The sequence below is a fragment of the Pleurodeles waltl genome, chromosome 3_1 (assembly GCF_031143425.1).
Source record: "Pleurodeles waltl isolate 20211129_DDA chromosome 3_1, aPleWal1.hap1.20221129, whole genome shotgun sequence".
NCBI classification, from domain to species: Eukaryota; Metazoa; Chordata; class Amphibia; order Caudata; family Salamandridae; genus Pleurodeles; species Pleurodeles waltl.
Genome location: NC_090440.1, coordinates 415,283,662 through 415,307,221, shown reverse-complemented (window position 1 = coordinate 415,307,221; position 23,560 = coordinate 415,283,662). Strand labels below are relative to the sequence as shown.

General features: G+C 45.7%; 1 long non-coding RNA gene across 1 annotated transcript in view; it reads left to right on the top strand.

The window, feature by feature from the left end:
• LOC138283208 (uncharacterized) overlaps positions 1-23,560 on the top strand; it is a 245,106-nt gene that overhangs the window by 34,425 nt on the left and 187,121 nt on the right. The window contains exon 3 of the long non-coding RNA XR_011201129.1: positions 18,811-18,937. This is a non-coding gene — a long non-coding RNA (uncharacterized lncRNA). The remainder of the gene's footprint in view (positions 1-18,810; positions 18,938-23,560) is intronic.

Here is a 23,560-nt window from a genome sequence, read left to right as displayed (position 1 = left end):
ACTTTGGGCTTCACCAAGGAAAGGACTTTACCTTACTTCTACAACTCCCTGTAAGCTACAGTTACAAAGGAGCTGACCAGAGTCCCCTGCATCAAGTCATGCAGAAATAGCCCAGCTGACCAGTGTCCAGTGGCCATTTTAGGAGTATAACCAAGTGCATTCTGGGAGTCGAAGTCCTAAACCCCAAGGAGAAACTCAGAGCTATGGAACCTTGGGGTACGTTGTGGACACTTGAAGGACCTTAAAAGTACTTCTGGAAGAATATCCCGAAGTTTAGAGAAGTTTGGATCAACTTTGGAAAAAAGCTCCATAAGTGGACCAACCCGAAGTCTAGATTCAAGTTGACCAACGTCGACCGCGACCCGACTTGACTTGCTGAAAAGCTGCGGAGCCCCAGACTTCCAGAATTTGACTGGGTCCTTGCAGAAAGGCAATTAGATGACATTGCATCGAAATCAGCTTGCTGAGGAGGACCACCTGATGTCGGGGAACAAAAGCTCCAAACAATTGCTAAGTCCGAATGTAAAATCTTGATCGAGGCCTCCCGCACAGTGTATCCGAGGAGGGGTCCATTGTGGTTGGTCTCGACTTTTGACTTTGCCCAGGTCAGAGAGTTTCTTAATGAAAAAGTTTCTAACTCCGAAGGTAAAGATTTGACCGAAGCCTTCCAAACAGCCTTTCCGAAGAGGGCTCCAGCTTGGTCGGCCTCGACTTGTGACTTCATCCCGGTCAGTGTGAAGGTAAAATTTTAACTGAGGCCTCCTGCTTAGTGTAGCCGAGCAGGGCTCCATCGCGGCAGGCCTCATATTTTGACTTTGCCCCTGTTGAGTGTGACCAGATGTCCAAAGTGGCACGTTGTTTTTTAGGTGCTAGAAAACATTTAGGGCCTCATCATAAGATTAGCGGGTCAACAGACCACCAGACTCGTGGTGGCAGTCATGACGGCCGCCGGTTTGAAAGTCCAACTCCAAATTAAGAGCTTGGTGGGCTGACCGCCAAACGACCACTGTTGTGCAGACATTGAGCATTAAAAGGGTGCTAGTGCAATCTGCAGGCGGCAGCATTGTCACCAGCTCGATTACGAGCTGGCGACAATGCTGCCGCCACCTCCTACTGATGGGCGTAAACCTTGGTTTTCGCCCGTCAGCCCCGCAGAAAAGCCATAATGGGGCCGGCATGGAGGTCACCTGTAAGGCGGCAACCTCCCCGTCGGAAGTTCGGGGGACGGGAAGACTCGCAGTCGGCCCCTTAATCTTTAAAATTCATATCTTTGGTTCCCTACGATGGATTTTTGTTGTTTTGGTGTCATTTTAAAGATAAAAATATTTTCTATGTTTATAAATTGGTGTTAGATTTTTACTGTGTGTCATGTTTTATTTATTTACTGTTTTACTGATATTAAATACTTTACACACCTGTCTCCTAAATTAAGCCTAACTGCTTGTGGGCCAAGCTACCAAGGGTTAAGCACAGATTAATTTACTGAGACCTTGACTGGACCTAGTGGGGGTTTGGGGCCTATTGCTAAGTGTAGGTACCTATCTGCCCTGACCAATAATCCACTTTTCAACAATCACACAATAGGTGGTGGGAGGAATACATTTGTATAGTCTACCCACTGCCAATCACTCAGGGTAGTATTCCAACACATCTTTTTTTCACCAACTGTGCCACTCCAGACAAAGGGCCTTATCACGACCGCCACTCTCAGAGTGGTAGTCTGGACCACTGCCAATGCGGTGGTCCGACTGCCATGTTACAACTCTGGCGGTTGGACCGCCAGGTAACCACCAGCTCCGGGATCTCGGAAGTCTGGTGTGGTCTGGTGGCGGTCATAATCTGCCAGGGCAGCGCTGCAAGCAGCTCTGCCCTGGGGATTATGACCCCCTTCTCTGCAAGCAATTTCATGGCATGAAAAGACTGGCAAAAAGACTGGCAAAGAACTGGTGCAGGGGTCCCCAAGAGGGTCCCTGCACTGCCCATGCATTTGGCCCCCCTGGCCACCACCAGCGCAATGTTCACTGTTGCAGACAATGAACATTGTGAGGGTGCTGGTGCACTCTGCAGGTGACAGCATTGCCGCTGGCTCGATTATGAGCGGAAGACAATGCTGTAGCCTGTTTCTCACGAGGCCATCAGATGCAAACTTAGGTTTCCGCCCGCCGACCTAGCAGGAAACCCATAATAGCTCCGGTGGTGAGGTCGTCGCATAGGCGACATCCCTGTCGGGAGTTTGGCGGACAGAGTTTTCCATCTGCTAAACTCATAATGGGGCTCAAAGACCTGTGTTATGCGAATCAGTACTGACCCTACTCCTCATTCGAACAGTCCCTCCCAAACTAGCGGCTGAGACTCCCTTGAAAAGTGAACACAAGCAACTCCAGATCAATTTTGCCCTAATTAGACTTCATTAGCGAGGTATAGACTAATCTGGTCATACCCTTGGCCACCAAGGGCATTATATTAATCACACAAATGGTGATAGAAGGAATACTTGCAAATACTTTAACCACTATCCCTTGCTCACTGTGCCACTGGAACCAAGCTGCACCTGACTAAGGTAGCCCAATCAGACGGAAACTGGTCTTGGGCTGCTTGGGTTCCTGCTCAGAGAGAACCTGGCTTGGCAGGTAGTGTCAAGCAGGACCAAGGTTGATTTGCATATGATTGGTTCTAAACTGAGGTGGCATGGTTGGCAAAAGAACAATGGTACAATGGTTAGAATGCTACCCCAGGCAACTGCTAGTAGCTAGACAAATTACAAGCATTCTTCACATCACCCTTTGTGTGTTTCACTCAAAGAATTTAAGCCAGATCACTCCATATGCAGAACACTTCACTGAGAATGTTCAAATGGCACCCGGAAGACTCAAGAAGGAATTCTCCTAGAAATACTTCATGTCCAACAATTTTGGTTCAATTGTTGACCAAAATGTTTTCTAGTATCCCACATTTCCATTACAGTCACACCTGCATTTTGCAACTTCCCTTGACATCGCACAAATCAAATGCTAAAAACCATTACTATCATCTACCAACCCAGAGCCTTATGCATGAGCCACTTGGAACCAGCGTAAAGGAATTATCACCTGACTCACCTTTAGGGCTCATGTCACTTCACGGTTGTGTCAAGTGCATCTAAGGGAATAATATATGAAAGCTAGGGGATTCAGAAGAGTTTTAATTTGATTATGTGGTTTAACCATGCCTTCAAATCCCTATGGGGAGACATGCTGTAGGCTGAGAATAACTGATAGATTTTCAGGCCCCCAAATATCAGATGTTGTCTTTAAACCCGAGGTGTGGGGTAATATGTTCCAGAGGGATATTCTCTCAAGCTCTGTATACTTAACAAGTCAAATGGTGTGAAGGTATGCTCTGTTGACAACTGCTCAGCTGTTAAGGTGTTTAGAACTTCATTAATCATCTCCAAGTGGACCACTCTGAGTGATTTTGAGGGTCCTGATCAGATCTCTTTCTTGCACTGGGGGCAAGTGTCAAATGTCATAAGCAAGGATGAAATTATGTGATCCATGGACTTGATCATAAGAACCATGTGGGCCACATGGTTCTTAGCCAACTTGTAGTTGGTGCAATGACTTATCGGATCAGTGACATAATACTGAGTCTAACAATGTCATGATACAGAAATATCATGTCAAAAATATAGTTGATGCAAATATCGACTCCCTATAGTGATAATGGTAAGTACAAAAATATTGACACAAATATTGTTTTTCTATAGGCTGATTAAAATAGTATCCTACATATGTTAATACAGAACAATACTATAATATATATTAAATAATTTCAGGTAGCATTTAATATTAAAAGTAAACATATAATTATATATACACAAGGATATAAATAAATATGTGTCTGTTTATACATACACATAAAAACATATACCTACATATAAATAAACCACCTTTATAAAAAAAAATATTTTACATTATATCATTCTTTTGTTTTTTTTTCAATTTACTACTATAAAAATATATAGGTATTTTATATATTCATATATATATATATATATCAAGTAAGAATATTGCATAAAATTAAGAAATATTAATAAATATAAAAATAATTCTGGTAATAATAGCATTACATTTCATAGGTGTAAACTGTAGTATTCCCACTCCAGTCAGTGAAACAGTAGGGAAAGTATTGGACTCTGAAGTTTACTATTGCAACTCTAGTCTGTGCAACAGTAGGGAAAGCGTTGGACTGCAGAGGGGTAAAATGTACTATTCCCACTCCAATCTGTACAACAGTAGGGAAAGCTCTGCACTACGGAGGGGTAACATTTACTATTCCCACTCCAGTATGTGCAATAACAGGGACAAATGTGGACTCCAGAGGGGTCAAATGTACTATTCCTACTCCAATCTGTGCAACAGTAGGGAAAGTGTTGTACTCCAGAAGGGTACAATTTACTATTCCACTCCAGTCTGTGCAACAGTACAGAAAGTGTTGGACTTCAGAGGGGTACAATTTACTATCTCCACTCCAGTCAGTGCAATAGTAGGGAAAGTGTTAGACTCCGAAGTGTAAAATGTACTATTCAAACTTCAGTCTGTGCAACAGTGCAGAAAGTGTTGGACTTCAGAGGGGTAACATTTACTATCTCCACTCCAGTCAGTGCAATAGTAGGGAAACTGTTAGACTCTGAAGTGTAAAATGTACTATTTAAACTCCAGTCTGGGCAACAGTAAGGAAAGCGTTGGACTCCGGAGGGGTAAAATTGACCATTGTCACTCTAATCTGTGCAACAGTGATAAACATGATAGCTGCGCAAATGCAGTGGTTGGCACCTTGCAAGGTGTGCTGACTTACCTGCATCACTTTTAGCTGGCTCTGGTGGCTTCAATATTTTTAATTTCCTTGTGTTTTTTTACCAGATTATATTATCAGTTTTGATGAAAGCACAACAAAACAATCCCATTCCATACAATGCCTTGCAATGTTCAGCCAAAATTGGGAAGGATGATATAAGTGCCCTGTCACGTTTATCAGCATCAGGCTGAAATGAAATGTCATGCCTATCCTATAACAGTGTACTCGATCTGCAGCATTGTTCTTCCCGTCCCTCCCTCTTCCCAGCGCCCCATTGGGTCAGTTTAGTAATAGCAATAATTATCAGCAGAGTTAATGGATGCAGTTTGAGTAATGTAGGCTGATAGGGGGTGAACCCATCTATGGGCCCTTCTGGGTGGCATCTGCTTGCCAGCCATCTGGTTAGCCATTGCAGCTGAGCTGCCAGATAATACAGTTCAGAATCTGGGACTGCGAACCCACCTTGTGACACCGGTCGTTAAAAGCGTAGAGAGTGGCACTTGTAGCCGCCCAGTCCCCCACATGAATGTCGTGCTTCTTGTGTCTAAGTCTGTGAAAAAGGACTGAGGTACCCATAATGGTAGGGCCCCAAACAGATACAGCAAATGGGGTAAGGTTACCATTTTGAGGAGGACAACCTGTCCCACCACCGCGTGCGGGAGAGCCTGCCAGAAAGCGGTGATCGACTTCAGGTTTCTGAGAAACCGTCCCATGATTGCCTTCCAACACATCATTGATAGAATGGTAGATATTTACACCCAGGTATGGCAGGCAGTGGAGCTACAATTTTAAGTCCAGAGGGAGGTCTCACGGGCCCTGTTTTCACCAATAGGGAACAGTTTAGCCTTGGACCAGTTTACATTCAGAACAGACACCACTGCATATATCTCCAGCTGGGGTTTAGCTCCCTGCAAGTCCCCTCTCCATATCTTGCAGAAATAATAGGAGGTCGTCAGCGTACAGTGCAATCCGCTGTGCAACATCTCCCACTCTGATGCACTTGTAAAAGGTCCCTGATCTGGCCAGTGCCGCCAGGGGTTCCATAGCAACAGCAAATAGCAAGGGGGAAAACGGGCACTCCTGCTGTGTGTCTTTCTCCACTACAAAGCTCTCCAAAATATATTGGCCCATCTGCACTCTGGCTGGGGGGCTAGTATACAGGAGCCGCATCCAGGTTATAAAGCCCTGTCCTATTCATATAAATATTCCCACTCGAGGCTGTGAAACGCCTTCTCAATATTCACTGCCAAGATAGCAGCTGTGCTCCGATCAAACGAGACGTCTTCAAGTATAGCCATGAGGCACTGAAAATTTAAGGCTGTGTTATGTTTGGGAATAAAACCTGTTTGCTCATGATGGATCAACTCAATCATAAAGGGAAGGAGCTGGGAGGCCAGTACCCCACTCAAGATTTTATAATCGACATTAAGCATTGCAGGTGATATGCCCCTACTTCAGTGGCCAGTTTTCCAGGCTTAGGTAGGAGAACAATTAATACTTCCTTTCTAGTTGGGGGCAGGCAACCTCCCACATGTGCCTCGTTATATAACTTCACCAATCGCGGAGCCAGTTCTGCTGCATATGTGCTGTAGAACTCGACTGGCAAGCAGTCTGAACCTGGGACTTTGCCACAAACCAATCGTTTGATTGCCCACAGGACCTCCGGCAAGGTAATCTTCTCACCCAGGGTAATAGCCTCTGTCGGATCCAGCCGTGGGACAACAACCTCCTGGAGAAACCAGGCTTGTCTTGATGCATGCAGAGATAATCTGCTAGTATAAAGGGCCCAATAAAAAGAAGCAAAACAGGTATTAATCAGTTCCTGAATCCCTAGGGACTCCCCATCACTCGTGGTTAGTTTCACTATCGAGGAGCCTCGGCAGACCGGGTTAGCAAGTAACACTAGTAGGCACCCCACCCAGACCCTGTCGGCATGCATACGTTCAGTGTATGCCTTATAGTCAAAGAAGCGAAATCACTTGGTGTGTTCCACAGCCGCCTCCTGCATCCTTTGATTTAGGTCTGGGTGGCCTGTCCAATTCTAAGGATCCAAGTCGGGATTCCACAGTGAGAGTTTCTCTCAGCAGGGTGGAGCGAATCCCTACAGACTTATAAAGGCAATGATCCCGGATCACTACCTTAAACGCTTCCCATACTGAGTTGAAGTTCAAGGCTGAACCTTGGTTGGCAGTAAAATAATTCAGTATCTTATGGCATGCAGCTTCCCAAAACGGGCGGGCCTCGGAGGCCTCCGTCTTCAGCCTCCAAGCTGGGATCGACGTAAGGCATCTGCCCCATGTCAGGTGAAGCAGAACTGGGTTGTGATCTGACAGGGTGCGGGATAGGTACTCAATTCCCTCAACTGCAGAATGGGTATCTGGGGAGCATAAGAAAGAATCAAGTCGTTCATGCACCTCATGCATTGACAAGAAGAAAGAAGACTCTCTTTTCAAGGGGTGGAGGGTGCGCCAGCTATCTTGAAGCCCCCAGTGCTCACACCAGTCACAGAATGCCTTCGCTGCCCGATGTATGGACGAATCTGCCGGGGTGGGGGGGTGAGATCAGTCCAGATAAGGATCTGCCACAGAGTTAAAGTCCCCACTGACGATCACCTTTCCCACAATTATATGAGAGAGCTGGGAAGTCAACTGATCGAAAAAGGTGGGCTGATTTATATTAGGGCTGTACACATGAATCAGCTATGTATCCTGCCCATTTAGTTTGCCTACCACCTCAGCATGCGCTAGTGAGAAAAGCAGTCCCGTTTGGACCCATATTTGCGTCCCTCTCATGTTTGCAGAGAACGTTGTATAAAAAAGTTGCCCTTGCCAGTGCTGTTGCAGTGTTGTGCCTTCCTTTGTGATCATGTGCGTTTCTTGCAGGAAAGCAATGTCAACCCCACGCCTCAGCAGGTACGTGAACACCTTATACCACTTGGTCATGGAGTGAATGCCCCTAACATTCCAAGATATTAGTTTTGCGCCATAAGCAAGTCATTGCTTGTCAACTTAGAGGGTTACCCCTTGATAGTACAAGTGGGTAGTACGCATTACTCCATCCAGTGTCCAAATATTAGCAACCTTAGATTCCTGACCCAGTGAATGATCCCAACAATGCCAAATAACTATCAAAAATGCAACCCAACACCCACACCCCAGGACAGGGAGAAACCTCCCATCCATCCAAACTGATACCAATAACCATTTCTAATCATTAATAAATTGTCAGGGAGATGACAATAAGCAGCGTCCGGTTCCAGAGGTGGCCAGTCCTCACCCAACCTTACACAATGTTTCACCTTGTAAATGCCTTCACAATTCAAATTCAGGGAAAATGATTATGCATTGGCTGTCTGGGTGGCCACTATCGGCAAGCACATGCTGGATGAGACCGACACACAGAAGCCACTCTCTGAGTCGGATCGTTCCTCACTCGCCTGCAGGAGGGGTCTGCTCTCCTGGCACTGCTTCACTAACAGAAGCCACCACCTCAACCTCCCTCCTCTGTTCACTCTGGACCTCAGCCGCCGTGGGTGACCCAGTCAACGTCAGAGCCCTCTTCCTCTGGGATTGCATCCTTGCCCGGCACCTCAAGCCCGGCCTAGGATGACATTCTGCCCATGACCAAGTCTATTGAGGAGTGGAGAAGGATTGTATTCCAGTTGATGTGACCACTCTGAGTCTGGCTAGGAACTGCATGGAGGACTCCACTCCCCGTTCCCGCAGCTTTTTTTTCACCTTTGTTGAAAGCCAACCGCTGGTGTTGCGCTTCCATTGAAAAGTCAGGGAAAATCATCAGTTTGTGGTTCTCGATTATGAGGTTCGCTTTCTTGTGGGCCTGCCGGGGGATGAAGTCCCAGTCCCTGAAATGCAGCAGTCTCGCCGCTACTGGCTGGGAAGGTGCATCTGGGGGAAGCGGCTGGGATGGGACTCAATGAGCATGCTTCAGTGCAAAGAAAGGGGATAAACCCTCCGGTGACATCTCATGACTGCGCCAAGACTCCAGGTAGCGCACCAGTTCGCTCCCCTCTACCCTCTCCAGTAGGCCCACCACTCTAATGTTGTTGCTCTGGGCTCTGTTTTCAGCATCCGCCACCCTGGCCTCAAGGGTCTTCAAGCAAGACTCAATACTGCTCATCCGGTTGCTGGTCCCTGTCACTATAGGAGTCATTTCTAAGAGTTCCCTCTCTGTCGTGGAAACTCGCTCCGCTAGGCGTCGGTGGACATCCCATAAGAGACCTGCGTTGGTGGGCATCCCATAAGAGACCCAGGTCCGTACTCAGTGCGTCAGTTTTAAACTCCAGAGCCTCCCTAGAAGCCACAGTAATCTGCAATACGTCTTGAAGAGTGGGAGCAGGGGGAACCAACCCCGGTCAGTTTTAAACTCCAGAGCCTCCCTAGAAGCCACAGTAATCTGCAATACGTCTTGAAGAGTGGGAGCAGGATGAACCAACCCCGGTTTAGGGGGCTCAGCCTGCTTGAGCATTCAGGTACTGGGCCCGCCACCCGTCTCTTAATTCTGCACCACATTTTTTGGTGCTCTTAACCATGGCTACTTCCTCGTGATTGCTCCAGCTACCAATCTCCTCTCACTGTGCTGCCTGTTTGCAAAGTTCAGCCCTGTGCTCTGCCCCAACTCACAGATTTCGCCGAGGCGCTCAACTACAACCTCATACAGGGAGGCCGAAGGGAGCCCTCTCTTATTGGTACTCGGATTCGTGGGGCAGAGCTGGCTGTCCCCCACCTCCGTGGGGCTCTGAGCAATTAAGATGGAGTTCGAGTCAAGCAACTGCATAGGGCAGCCCAGACGGACCTGTCACCCTACACACTCTCCTCTGAGGCCCACCCGGATTCAGCTTCAGGACCCGATACCCCCTCCAGGCTCCCATCAGTGCACTTTCACTCCTCGGCAGTGGGAGGGGGGAGAACAGGAATGCCCCTTCCCTCGCTGTTGTTGGCCTCTCCCCGACACCTCACCTCAGGGCCTCCTCGTGCAAGGGGTCATCTTCCAGCGGGGGCTTTCCATGATGTTTCAATTGGGGTGTGCAGGCCTCCTCATAGCCTCCTCCAGGTGGCCCGCATTTCAGTTATGGAAAAGGCCTTGCATGCCCTGGGTAAGCCAAACAGCTCCTCCTCCTACTGCTCCCGGCCTGCTCCACATCCTGAAGGCAATGGACGGTCTGTGGGCCACACTGCCTGTTCCGCCCTGCAGACACCACCGCTGGCCCAGTATTAATGTCACTTTGGGCCCCTTCTACAGTACTGGGGGTCCTGGGGACTCCTCATGGCTCCAGCAAGTACTCCTGGTCTGTGGCCGCCCTCTCAGACCCAAAGACGGAAGGCGGCCACCATACTGGAGGGTTGTCACTTGGCCTCTGTTTCGTTTTCCTGCGATCGTGCCCTGGGCCATCTTGAGGCACTTCCAGGATCCACCTGCACCATGTGAGGTGGCTAGGATCACTGAGGAGTGCTCTCTAGCCTCAGGATGGGGTCGGATGGGGATAGGCTCTCAGGAGCACCGGGATCTGCCGCCTTATTCCATCAGCCACTTGGCCATGTCCCTCATTTTTAATTTCCTTGTAGCACACTAGGCGCAGGAGTTGCCTGGCTCCTGCCCAATTAGTTCAGGCCCACTGGTTTTAAAATTTGTTTAGTTTATGTGTTTGGTTTCTCATGATTATTTTGCCTTTTTTTCATTTTTGCTGTTGCTTTCCAGTAGCTTCATCTGGGAGGGTAGCTTGCCAGGTAGGAGTGGAGCAGCTGGGCTCCAGCTGGTTATTTGTTGGCCCTCCTTGACCTCGGCGTCTACTTTTTTTTAGCCACGCCCCCTTACAGACAGGCTATTAAAACAGGATAGCTGCATGGAAGCACACAGCAGGCACACCCATGGTGCACCGGAGGAGCTCCTCAGGTGACATCCGCCTGTTCTAAGTCAGAACCCAAATGCTATACCACCAAGGAGATCCTGTCTTTTGCCCCTACCAAGAAGAGAGACTGTCCACATTGTATACAATGGATATCTCTAATTGCGACACAGTATGTGGTAAGTGCAGTTACGGTCTCACAAAACCTGGTGCACCTAAGGGAGCTGAGGACTTTCACACCTCCATGCGGCTCAATGCTTTGCTCTAAACTGCTGCTCCCTCCCAAAGCATAAGACTGAATTATTTGAATTTCTTACAGACTATCAACCAGATGTGTTCTTTCTCTATGAAACCTAGCTATCAGTTGAGTTGGCCCCTGATATTCTGTTCGCAATTCAACAGGGTTATGCTTTAGCGAGGCTGAATAGACAGTCTCATAGGGGAGCACAGATTGAGATAATTTTCAAACAATCGCTCCCATGTACCTTTGCAGAAATTAATATCGTGGGCAGCGAGACTGCCTTCTACACTTTAACTCTCTGTGGCAATTGTACCTTGGCAGGCTTTTTGATCTATCACCCCTCTGGCTTGGACTCATAGTATATAACTGCCTTAGCAGATATTGCATCCTCTTTTATTTTTTGCTATTCTAATTTTATAAACTTGTGGGACCTCAATCTGCATTTTGAGGATATCACATGCCTCATGGCCGCTTCACTCATGGACGATCTAGAAGTTCTCCATTTTGGCAGCTGGTACGTGTTCCGACACATAGACTTGGACATACTTTGGATCCAATATTTGCCAATTCCCCTTGTGTGAGCGTTGCCCCCCTACCTGTGGTATGGTCAGTCCATTTTGGCTTTCCATTCTTGATTATGATGTCCTATCCTCCAACTTCTCTGCCTAGAGGTCGGCAGTATACAACGTGGAGGTGGGCCAAGGTTACATTGGCCTCCTTTATGGAGGCTCTAGAGGCCTCCCACTCCACTCTTAGTGATTGTGTTAACAAAGCGAATCCTCAACTTGAAAACTGGATCAGCGAGGCATTGGGCAGTATCGCACCAATGACTAATCGCACTGCCGTCTGCTCCAAACCCTTGGCTCAATGGAGAACTGCTGGCACTTAAAAAGACCCAAAAACGTCTCAACCCTAAGTGGCGTGGGAATTATAGTGCTATAGATGGAGTCGGCTACCACGAGGCTCTGAAGGATTATCCCGAATGGATCAGAATCTCACAGAGTCAGTGCTAGAAGCAGAAAATTGAGCAGGCCCAGAACTCCTCACCTGAGATCTTATCTATAGTAAAATCCCTATCCTCCTTTGTGCGTGTCCCAACTCACCCTGTCCCTTCAGTGGATAACTATAACCCAATCACCCAATTCTTTGATAAAGTGGCTCAAATCTGTGCCACTTTCCAACAAGAAATCAGAGAAGCTGGCTCGCTGGAATCTTGGTTCACACCCTCTGATTCCTGAGAGGGCTTCATCAGGATTAGGGTGCTGTCTCTGACAGAATTGCAGACTGTCATACTCAAAGTTAAATCAGGTGCACCAACTGATCCCGCCTCGCCCATGATCGTAGAGCGGGCTATGGAGGCTATTCTTCCTGGACTCTGTGATCTGCTTAACCTTTCCTTTACGGCAGGTCAGATTCCCCTGAAATGGAAACATGCCACTTTCGTCCCTCTCCTGAAAAAATCCACAATAGATCCAGCTAAACCAGAAACTTTCAGATCTATTTCTTTGCTTCCACTCTTTGCCAAAGTAGCGGAAACATATATAAATCATCAGCTGATGAATTTTATAGAGTCCAAAGATCTTTTGCATGAGACTCTGGGCCTGATTACGAGTGTGGCGGTCCTTGGACCACCACACTGGTGGTGGCTGTTGGACCGCCATGGTTGTGGCTGTCCGACCGGCACATTATGAAGTTGGCGGGCAGCCCTGCCAACCTACCGCCATCACTGCAGGGATCTTCGATCCTGATGGGCTGATGTTGGCAGAATTCGGAATCAGCCAATGCGGCGCAGAAGTCAGCACCGACCTGCAGTCAGCACTGCCCTGCTGATTATGACCTGGTTCTCCACCAGCTATTTCATGGCGGTTTCACCTGCATGAAGAGGCTGGCAGAGAACAGGTGTAGGGGGTACAGGGGGGCCCCTGCACTGCCCATGCACTTGGTATGGGCAATGAGGGGTCCCCCTGCCTAGCACCCTCACAATGCTCACTGTCTGCTGTGCTGTCAGTGAGCACTGCGAGGGTGCTGTTGCACCCTGCTGCGGCAGCATTTCTGCCGGCTCGATTACAGTCGGTGACAATGCTGCCACCACTTTCCCACTGGGCTGACGGGCGGAAACCAAGGTTTCCGCCCGTCAGCCCAGTGGGAAAGTCATAATGGGCCAGGCGGGGAGGTAGCCAGTAAGGCAGCAGCCTCCCTGACCCGTTCGCTGAACTCATAATCAGGAACTCAATCTGGATTACTTCCTCAGTCTGCAGTAATGTTAGCTTCTGAGGCTCTCTGACTCATTGCTGATGAAGGCAATACCATTGTCAATCACCATTTCCCACACCCTCCTGCTCGAACTGCTGCGGCCATTCGGTGTTGGTGGTACACCTTTGAGATGGCTGGCCTCCTTCCTTCAAAACCGTACCTTCCAGGTACTACAACAAACCTTTTCTTCTGAGGTTTTTCAGCTGCAGTAGGGTGTGCCACAGGGCTCAGCATTGAGCCCTACACTGCTCATTCTTTATATCTGCCCTCTAACTGAGGTGATTGAGCGTTTTGGCTTGAAAATCGTGTCATACGCAAATGACACTCAGCTATTACTCTTACTCAGGATTAGGGATTTTCAGCTGCTTGTTTCAGATCTTGCCTGGTTGGACTGGCCGAGTAGATGGATCATAGCTGCCTCAAGCTGAATGCTGAGAAAACCGAGATGCTGGTATTGGAGACACAGCCCTCTATTTGGTCCACAGCATGGTGGCCTGATGTATTGGGACCTATTCCAAGTCTTAAACAGACAGTCAAGAATCTCAAGATATGTTTGACATTAATGTCACCTTTGATAATCAAATTACCTGTCTTGCCGGTACCTGCTTTGGCATGCTAAAAATGTTACAGAAGATCTTAGGTCTCCTCCCAGAAGTTGCCAGAAAAACTGTAGTCCAGGTCTTGATTACTTCAAGACTGGACTACTGCAATATACTCTATTTAGGCACCACTAAAGACAGATTAAGGAAACTTCAAAAGGTGCAGAATGCTGCTGTACGTTTGTTATTGAATATCACCACACTTTCTTCTATGGGCTAAGCTCTTGTTAAGCTTCATTGAATACCAATGAGGAAGAGAGTGACTTTCAAAGCTTTATGCTTTTGCTGCAAAAACCTGAAGGGGAAAGGCCTTCGCTACTCACAATCTCTGATTAAGGCCTATCCCCCTAGTAGAAGTCTCAGATCCACTGATGTGACGCTAACAATAGTTCTGAGAGAGAAAAAGGCACACTTGGGAGGTCGCTCACTTATTTCCCTGGCCTCTAAACTGTGGAATACTCTCCTGCTTGGTTTAAGACAGGAAGGTTCCAAACTCGTCTTTTGTAAAAAAAAAAAAAAAAAAGACATAGCTTTTCAGGCAAGCGTAGATTAGAGCTCTGCAGTCCCAGGCTTTCATGGTGTATGAATCCCTAGCGCGGGGATAATGTGAATGGAGTAACCAATCTCTTTATAAATGTCTAACATAACATAACACAGTAGGGAAAGTGCTGGACCCCTGAGGGGTTAAAAATTACCATTCCCACTCCAGTCTGTGCAACAGTAAAGAAAGCGCTGGACTCATCAGTGGTAAAATGTACTATTCTCACTCCAGTCTGTGCAGCAGTAAAAAATAGTAATTGACTTAAAACAATAACATACTTTATTAACTCAATTAATTCTCCAAAATATAAAAATGTTAATGTAAAATCATGTATTTTAAATTTAAAAAACAATTAAACATTTTACATAATTATTCATTTTTAAATAATTAATATCAAATAAAATAAAGTTATGAATTGATTATTTAATTACATTCCCACACTATAGTCCCACAAACGTAGCAGTCCGGATTAAAATATAGTTAAAAAAAAAATAACACAATTCACAAATGAAGTAATACAAAAATAATTATTTATAAGTCCATAATTAATTGATAATTAATTACTACTTAACTAACTTCCTATTACACTACTAAAAAACCGAAAGCTAATACATAAAATAATAAATATAATTATTAAACAGTTAACATAATAGTAATTCAATTAAATATTTTAATACAAAATGTATTATTACTTAATTTCCCAACCTGTACCCCTACAAACACAACCCTTTTAGAAATCAAAAAGTATAATAATTACACAATTTACATGTGTAGTTATCAATTAAAAATTACAATATAACCTCAAAAATATAATTGCACAATTTACATATTTAATTGTCAATATAGTAATTAATCATTAATTAATCATTAATATTCAATTATTACTTCATTAACTTCCCACCCTACACCCCTACAAATGCAACAACTTGAACCTAAAATCTAAATATAAAAATATAATCATTACACAAATTACATATTTATCAGTTAAATAATAAATGACTAAATAATTAATGCTTAATTAACTTCCCACGATATACCCCTACAAACCCAGCAACCCACAAATAATATGTAGCAAACAATATAATTACACAATTTACATAATCACTTAACTAATTTATAATTACAATTATTAATTATGCTTAATTAACTTCCCACCCTGTACCCCTACAAACTTCACAACCCACTATGACACTATAAATTACTATTAAGAATTAAATTAAAAATAACTAAATTAAAATTAAAAACTATATTTATAAAAATTAACTATACAAGCAATATAAGAAATGTACAATGAAAGTATAACTAAAACACAGAAAGATACTTAAAAACGATATTTTTTACAATTATACTACTGAAAAAGATATTAAAAACACAGATATTATTGACAAAGATATTATTGAAAAGGATATTACTTACCTAAAATTCTATATTTATCTAAACAATATTTTTGCATCATGATATTTCTGTGTCACAATATTAACAATTTGTTATTTCTGTAACTCAATATTTTTGATTTGATATTTTGTCCAATTACTGACTTATCAATGAGTCCTATGTAGAAGATGTTAAAACATTTACAATTGCTATGATCAAGGCTTTATTTTTCAGCATGATTGGAAGATGAAGACGAATTGTAGACTACACAGGGATAAAAAGTGTTTGTTGATTTGTGAAAGATAAGGAGCTTATCACAAGTTTGACGGTCCCAACGCGGGACCACAAAACTAGCGGGGAGGAAGCCACCACCATGGCGGTTGCACTGCCCGCCCTATTACAAGATTTCCACTCGTCAGACCTGGCTGATCGTGGAAACCTTGGAATAGAGCGTTCCCACCGTCTGGTGACCGCCAGCCTCGTAATGAGGCCCTAAGTCTGTTTCAAAGATCACCCTGTGATTCTTCATCCTCTTTATCAGTTGAGTGGTGGGCATTGTGGTTTGTTAAATAAATGGTATGACTAGAGGTACTATGGACAGTCAAAAAATGGGAAGGTGGAAATACCGAGGCTATCGCCACTCAACTTTCACTCACAACTAAAAATTAATCAAAACTGAGTGGATCATTCTACAAGAAACATCTGAGGGGAGAGTATTGCCTGAAAAAAACCGAATCCAACGTGGAATCCCTTAAGATTATTTTTAGAGACCCTTACACAACGTGGTTCTCTGGTGGCATGCTTCATTATCGTCTAATGTCACTGAGTGAGCTCAACCTCCTCATGATGGGAGCACTTAGAAGTGCTCACATCTAATAAATCACACTTGAATTTGAAGTGAAAGATCTTCTTGCTTGACATCATGGAATCTGTCAAGGTCTATATTCATGGGAGAACTCACCTTTTTCTTTTCCCAAACAAAAAGTGTCCTTAGCTGCTGATGGACTAAAGAAAAAGTGGCAGCAAAATAGCCACTGAAATCACTCTGCATCGGAGAACTTGAGAACTGCAATTCCTTCTAACCAAGACATTAGCAATTCAAGGTTGAGATAAATCATAAACTACTGAGGTTTCACCGCTCGACTACTGAGAAGAAGATGTGCCACATTTTGCCAGATTACATTCAAAATGTTTGATAGGAAAAGGAAACAAATGTTAAATTTCATATGAATGGTATTCAATTTAATTATTGCAAATTTCTTTTGGGCTACTTTTATTGACACTCCACTTACCAGAATCATCCAGTACTCTCATTTGTAACTCTTACGCTTAATTCCAAATCGAAATTTTTTTAACTTTTTTCCGCACAGCCTCTGTATTATAGCATGCTTTGAGGATTTCATGTTTCCTTCATCAAATAAAAAGTTAATTTAGCCATTCATTTATGCTGTTTGCCCTAACAGCCCAAACCTGTTGAAACAGGCCCCCATTGTTTTGTGCTCAGCAGAAGATTTGTTACATCACCATTACTTAATGGCTCACTTCATTGTCTCTCACAAATCTTTCCTTCCTTTCATCGTCAACTGCCATCTAGAATAACTAACATTTACCAGTGTGTCTTTCATTTCCAATTTCATTTAACTACTAGTTCATATAAATGATTCATGTTTTGCACCACAGTAGTCTTTCATCTATTTCTGTTCTAAGGTCCTTATTACGAGTGACTTGCAATCATGCCCATTATTTCCCCATACTGCATTCACCACTACGAGGAGCCCTGGTAATTCCAAGGTGGGGGAAAAAATGGGAATTCAGAGTTTTGAAATGATAATGTGGAAATCAGACTCAATGTGCTGATTTCCTCATATTTTTCCCTAGGATTCCACCCATAGACTTCTCTTGATTGAAACAGTGGTTTTCCTGTGGAAATCATAATTCGGATAACTTCTATTTCAGGGCTCATCGGAATTAACATGCCATTCCTAAGGATGGCCTTAGTAATATTTTATTGTGAAGTTCAGCACATTATATGACATCCACCTTATTCAAAGTAGCTCATATTTCTTCTTTTCCCCAATGGGGTTTTGGAGGGGCAGACGACCACAGGGAGGTCTGCCCTCCAAGAACACTGGGGAAGTGGAGCACTCTGATGACTGCTGCTGGGTTGTGCTGTATTGGGCTATCTGTATAGCCCGGGTATAAATCCAGACATCTTAGGTTCCCAGCCACCATTGTGGGTGACATGGTGGCTGGTAATAGGAGCAGTAGGGTTTCTTTAGTAGTGTTCTGGTATCTGTTGGCAGCGTTTAGTGCTATCCTTTTTCATGTGGCATAGCAATAGATTCACTTACAGCATAGTGTCCGCTGAAGAAAAGGTGGCTCAAGCGATTCAGCTGCTGTAGTAGTCAGGCACATGGACCTCTTGGCAGTGGGCATCCGGCTGCAAGGAGGCCACCATACACGTAGGGGGTCAAGGCAATGGTATTGGCCTGATTGCTGCCGTGCCAGACCCCTGCAGTGGCAGCACAAAAAGGGAGAGGCCTCGCGCATGAGGGTTGTGGGCAGGGCTGTGGAAATGTGAGTGCACTGCAGCTGGGAGGGGGAGGTAGACTGGTGGCTTGCTCTGGGCTGAGGGGGGTTGCTGCACTCGGGTTATGGGAGCAAGCAAGGCAAGTTGAGGGAGGGGAGGCAGAAGGCAGTAGGGACTAGCTGGGAGGAAGAGAGAGGAGAAGGGAGATGTTTCCCTGAGGAGGAAGGAGCCATGGGAGCAATGGAGCTCCCAGGCTTGGGTAAAGGGGAACAGCAAAGGTAGAAGATGGACAGTTGGATTCGGGTAGTCATAGAGAGTGGGTGATGGATGGAGACCTCCTATGAGTGCATATGGCAGGGTAGTTCAGAATGGGGGGCTGCAGGGGTCATCGGGTGGGAAGATCAGTGGACTATTGTAAAAGACATGGCCACTTAACAAGACAGTGTTGCAGGTGTAGCACAAGCTAAGCTGTGCGCAGAGAAAGGCAGTTAGCACTGCTTGCTGGATTTGGGGGCAGGTTGGACAGGGCAGAGGAGAGGCATCAGCACACTGAATCTGTTTCCTTTGTTGCAGGGAGAGCGGACTCAGGAGAGCTCAGTGTGGATCCATGATCCCATGGTGAAAAGAAGGCAAGGCCCCATGCGGCCAGCTGGACGGTGGTGTTGGATGGCAAGATCACTGCCGCAAGAACGTCTGCCAGGTAAGAAGTGCAGGGCAGGCAACACACCACCAAAATGGCGTCCATTGTGGGAGAAGCAAAGAAGCCAGAAAAGAGGAGAGGTTTATATGTCAACGATACTAGTGTCTTGGCCTTACCGCTACGAGTACAACCTACTCGTTTTTTAATTTACCACGGAAACAAGGATACTTCGATTGGATGCCACTCTGCCATGCAGGAACTCTGCTCTTCTTCAGAGAATCCCCCACGAGGTCTGACTGCATCGAAGTCTTCAAAATAGTGAGCAATGTGCTTGGGTGTGGCTGGGCTTTATAGGCCTGCCACACCCCAAGATGGCTGCTGCCTCTAAAAACATGGGAATTGTAATCCCTTCATGGAATAGCACTGATAAGTGCATCTTGTCCACCAATGTCCTGAACCTGCAGCTCTATGAGCTTTGCCACAGGGCAGACGACGCTGATGGCCACCTTTGGAGCAAGAGGGGATGACAAGTGGGGCGCAGAAAGCACCACAGAACCGCGCAGCGGAGTTTTGGGCGGGACCTGGACAGCGCATGGCCTTATTCCTGACAGAAGTAGGCGGGAAACAAAGAGGGTCAAAGCTGAAGAGAAGGCAATTGGCCCAGAATAAAAACGGGGAGAAGGCAGATGGTCCCACAAGCAAAGGGTTAAATATTAAGAAACTTCCTTATATAGGAATGTCCAAGCCTTTAGAGCCCATCTCATGCTTGCGACTAAAGAAAAAAAAAGAAAAGGAGAGTATGTTGAGAAGCTAAAACTGCTGCATAGAGAGCTGAGGACCAAGGTGGGTTTAAAGGAGGAAGAATATGAGCTGTCTAAGTGGCCAATAGTGCTGGTGAATATAGAAAACTGGACAACTGCCTTTCTCATTTATGCCAGTGTGTACTGCAAAAAGTAGCCTGAGAGGGCTGTACGTTATCACGAAAGTGCAAATAAATTACGACGGTTATGCTTGGGCCCAGTATTATGACAAGTTTCATACTCGCATGGCCCTGGATCCCGAGATCAATGGGGGGGCGGGGAATCGACACAGACCTTTGGCAGCACACGATGGAGCCGGTCAAGTTTGGTAAAACGATTTTTACAGCCAGTGGGTTACCTACAGTATATCAGCTCTTTCAGGGGGGGCCCACCCAGGGAGTGGTGTGGAGGTCAAGTAAAGGACAGGGCAGCCAGGCAGGAGCCTGCTGAGACTTTAACTAGGTTCTCTGCAACAGAGTAAGTGCAGCAGCAGACACGCTCTTATCCATTGTTATTGGGCAGGGTGACACACAAGTTATTCCACAGGACAGTGCCAGAAACAGCAAGGGACAACAGGGGCACAGCAACAGGGTCAGTCAAGAGATTTTGAGGCAGGAAGAGGTGCACATGGACCTGGGGGCATGGACTCGTACACCAATTAAACTAGACAGACTGGAATTGTGGTGAACACATTAGGATAAAAAGGAAGATGCCAGGAGGATTCACATTGGGGTTCAGACTGGGATACCAAAGACCGAGGCTGCATAGGTAGGCTAACAATTTGAAATCTGTCAACGCACACATACATGGGGTGAGGGATAAACTAAACAAAGAGATGCAGGATGGTGGGCCCTTATGTTGATTGGCCCATCGTGAACTTGGTAGTCTCCCCTATTGGCTTGGTTCTAAAAACTGAGAAAATGCATTTTAGGCTGATTCAACACTTAGCATGGCTGGAGGAATCTTCAGTTAAAGATTTCATCCTGGGAGATCAGGTAGCAGTATCCCATTCATCAGTAGACGTGATTCTATCCTTGGTGGAAAAAGTTGTACAGGGGCACTAATGGCTAAGAGTGGCATTAAGTCAACTGTCCGCTTGCTGCCAATACACCCTGACGATTTTCAGCTTCTGGGCATCCATTTTGAGGGCCAATGGTATGTTGATGAGGTGCGCTCCATGGGATTTTAAATATCTTGTGCTCTCTCCGAGTCTTTTAGTACCTTCCTTCAATGGCTGTTCTGTTGGTGTACAGGGCATGAGTATTTCATGCACTATTTGGATGACTTCTTTTTACTGGGTAACCCAGGCTCCAAGGACACCAGCAGGCGTCCAGCCAAGGTAACAGAAAAGGCTATCAACAAGCAACTAACAGAGTTCCTCGAGGCAAACCACATCCTAGACCCCCCTCAGTCCAGATTCAGGAGCAACCAGAGCACCGAAATGGCCCTCCTCGCAACCACTGACGACATCCATACCATACTGGACCACTGAGACATGGCCCCCGTCATCCTCCCCAGCCTCTCCGCCACTTTCGACAGTCTCCCACTCCACCCTATGCACTAGACTGCACAATGCCGGCATCTGTGGCAAGGCACTGGAATGGATCTGATCCTTCATCACCGGAAGAACCCAGAGTGTCAGACTTCCACTGTTCACCTCTGCACCCAAAGAAACCTGCTGTGTAGTACCCCAGAGCCGCTCACTAAGTCCGACCCTCTTCAACATCTACATGGCTCCGCTTGCTAAAATCGTCAGACAGCATTGCCTAAACATCGCCACCCATGCCAACGATACTCAACTGATCCTCTCTCTGACCGATGACCCATCAACAGTCAAGAGCAATTTTCACAATGGAAATGAGAGCAGTTGCCGCCTGGATAAAAGCTAGCTGCCTGAAACTCAACTCGGACAAGACAGAGATCCTCGCACTGGGTTCCACCACCTCCGCCTGGGGCGATTCCTGGTGGCCAACCAACCTATGTAACGCCCTCATTCCCACTGACCACACACATAACCTGGGCATCATCCTGGACTCCACGCTATCCATGACCCGTCAAGTCAACGCTGTATCATCATCATGCTTCCACACTCTCTGTCTCCTTCTTAAGATCTTCAAGTGGATCGCCACCGAGACAAGAAGGACAGTCACACGCTCTTGTCAGCAGCAACCTGGACTACGGTAACTCAGTCTATGCCGGCATCACAAAGAAGCTACAAGCAAGACTACAGAGAATCTAAAATGCAGCAGCCAGACTCATTCTGGACATCCCCGCCACATCTCTGCCCACCTTAGAGACCTCCACTGGCTCCCTGTCAACAAAAGCATCACCTTTAAGCTACTGACATACAGCAACAAGGCACTGCACAACATCAGACGGACCTACCTCATCCATCGCCTGACTTTCTACACCCCGCAAGACAACTCTGATCCTCCCAACTCGCCCTCACCGCCATCCGAGCAATCAGGAAGAGCACAGCTGGAAGCAGATCCTTCTCTTAACTCGCATCTCGAACCTGGAACATGCTCCCACTCAACCTCAGACAGGCTCCCTTGCTGAAGCAATTTAGAAAGGATCTCAAGAACTGGCTCTTCAAATGATCAGCACACCCACTACAGCGCCTTGAGACCCCACGGGTAGCTAGCCGCACTATACCAATATTTGATTGATTGATTGGCATAGGGCACTCAGGTCAGCAGCTATAAATAGGGTGAGAAAGAAACTGAACAAAGAGATGCAACCCTTTTGTAGGGAGCAGGAAATTGGTAGAATTGAGCATTCTGACTTACGGTCGATGAGGTTGAGTTTTTCTGCAGGGACTGGGTCCATTTGTCATATTTCAGCATGGAGTTGTATTTGCTGCAGCTGAGAGATGTGCTGGCTAAGGTGTCAGACATTTGTCAGTGAGCAGTGGGCGGGGAGGCAGAAAAAGTAGAGAAAAGGCCTTTTTCTGGGTGGTGGTTGGCCCAGACTTTGGCATGGTTTACTGAAGTTTATTGTTGTTGACAGCGGCAATCCAGGTTGAAAGGGAATGAGTTGATTGGCTCACACCTGGACAACCCAGGAACTTAAATGTTAATTACTAAGTTAAGTTAGTTAGAGGTTAATAGTTGTAGCAAAGCTGGAGGGGAGTTTTAAGGTTTCCTTTGCAGAAGATCAGCACAGGAGGAAGTAGAGACTTACAGAATTAAGTTGCTGTGGGACATTTAGGGGTGTGGGTTTTTTAACACAGGTGAACATTTTGTATGGTGAGGTTTTTAGTTTTCTAAGACAAAAGGCCAAGGGTGGTTTATGTGATGTGTACTTGCTTTTAATAAAGCAGCATTTTTCACACATATCTGGTGTCAGTGGTCTGCTGCTCCTCCCCTTCCCCAATTCAAGGCAATGCCAATTTTTGAATCAATGGCAGCCATATAAAAATATTTCAGAACATGCTGATGCTACTCTGCTTTTAGAATGATTTATATATTTATAACCAGATTGCAGGGCAATTCTAGGAGCTGCTTCTGTATTTGACAATGGCCAACGCGAAGGGTTACCGCGGGGAGGGGCTGGGGGTGATCTGCAACGTTATTATGAAAAGTCAACTCTTTCACTTTTGCAGAATCCAGTGAAAAATTTAAATGCTTTTTCAATGTAATCTTTTAGTTAGGTGGATCAAAATGAAATGAATTTCTTGGTGAGAAGTGTGCATGCAGCAATATATGTATTTATTTATAGATTTATAAAGCACCAGAAATCAACTTATGGCCCTAGCAAAGTGCTATAAGAGGTCTTATGGATCAAGAATGAGAGTGTTCATTCTAGCATGGGGTTTATTGTGCCTTTCACTGCAAATACATGAAAGCAAATATTTTCGTTAGATTAAAATCTACTTTATTTT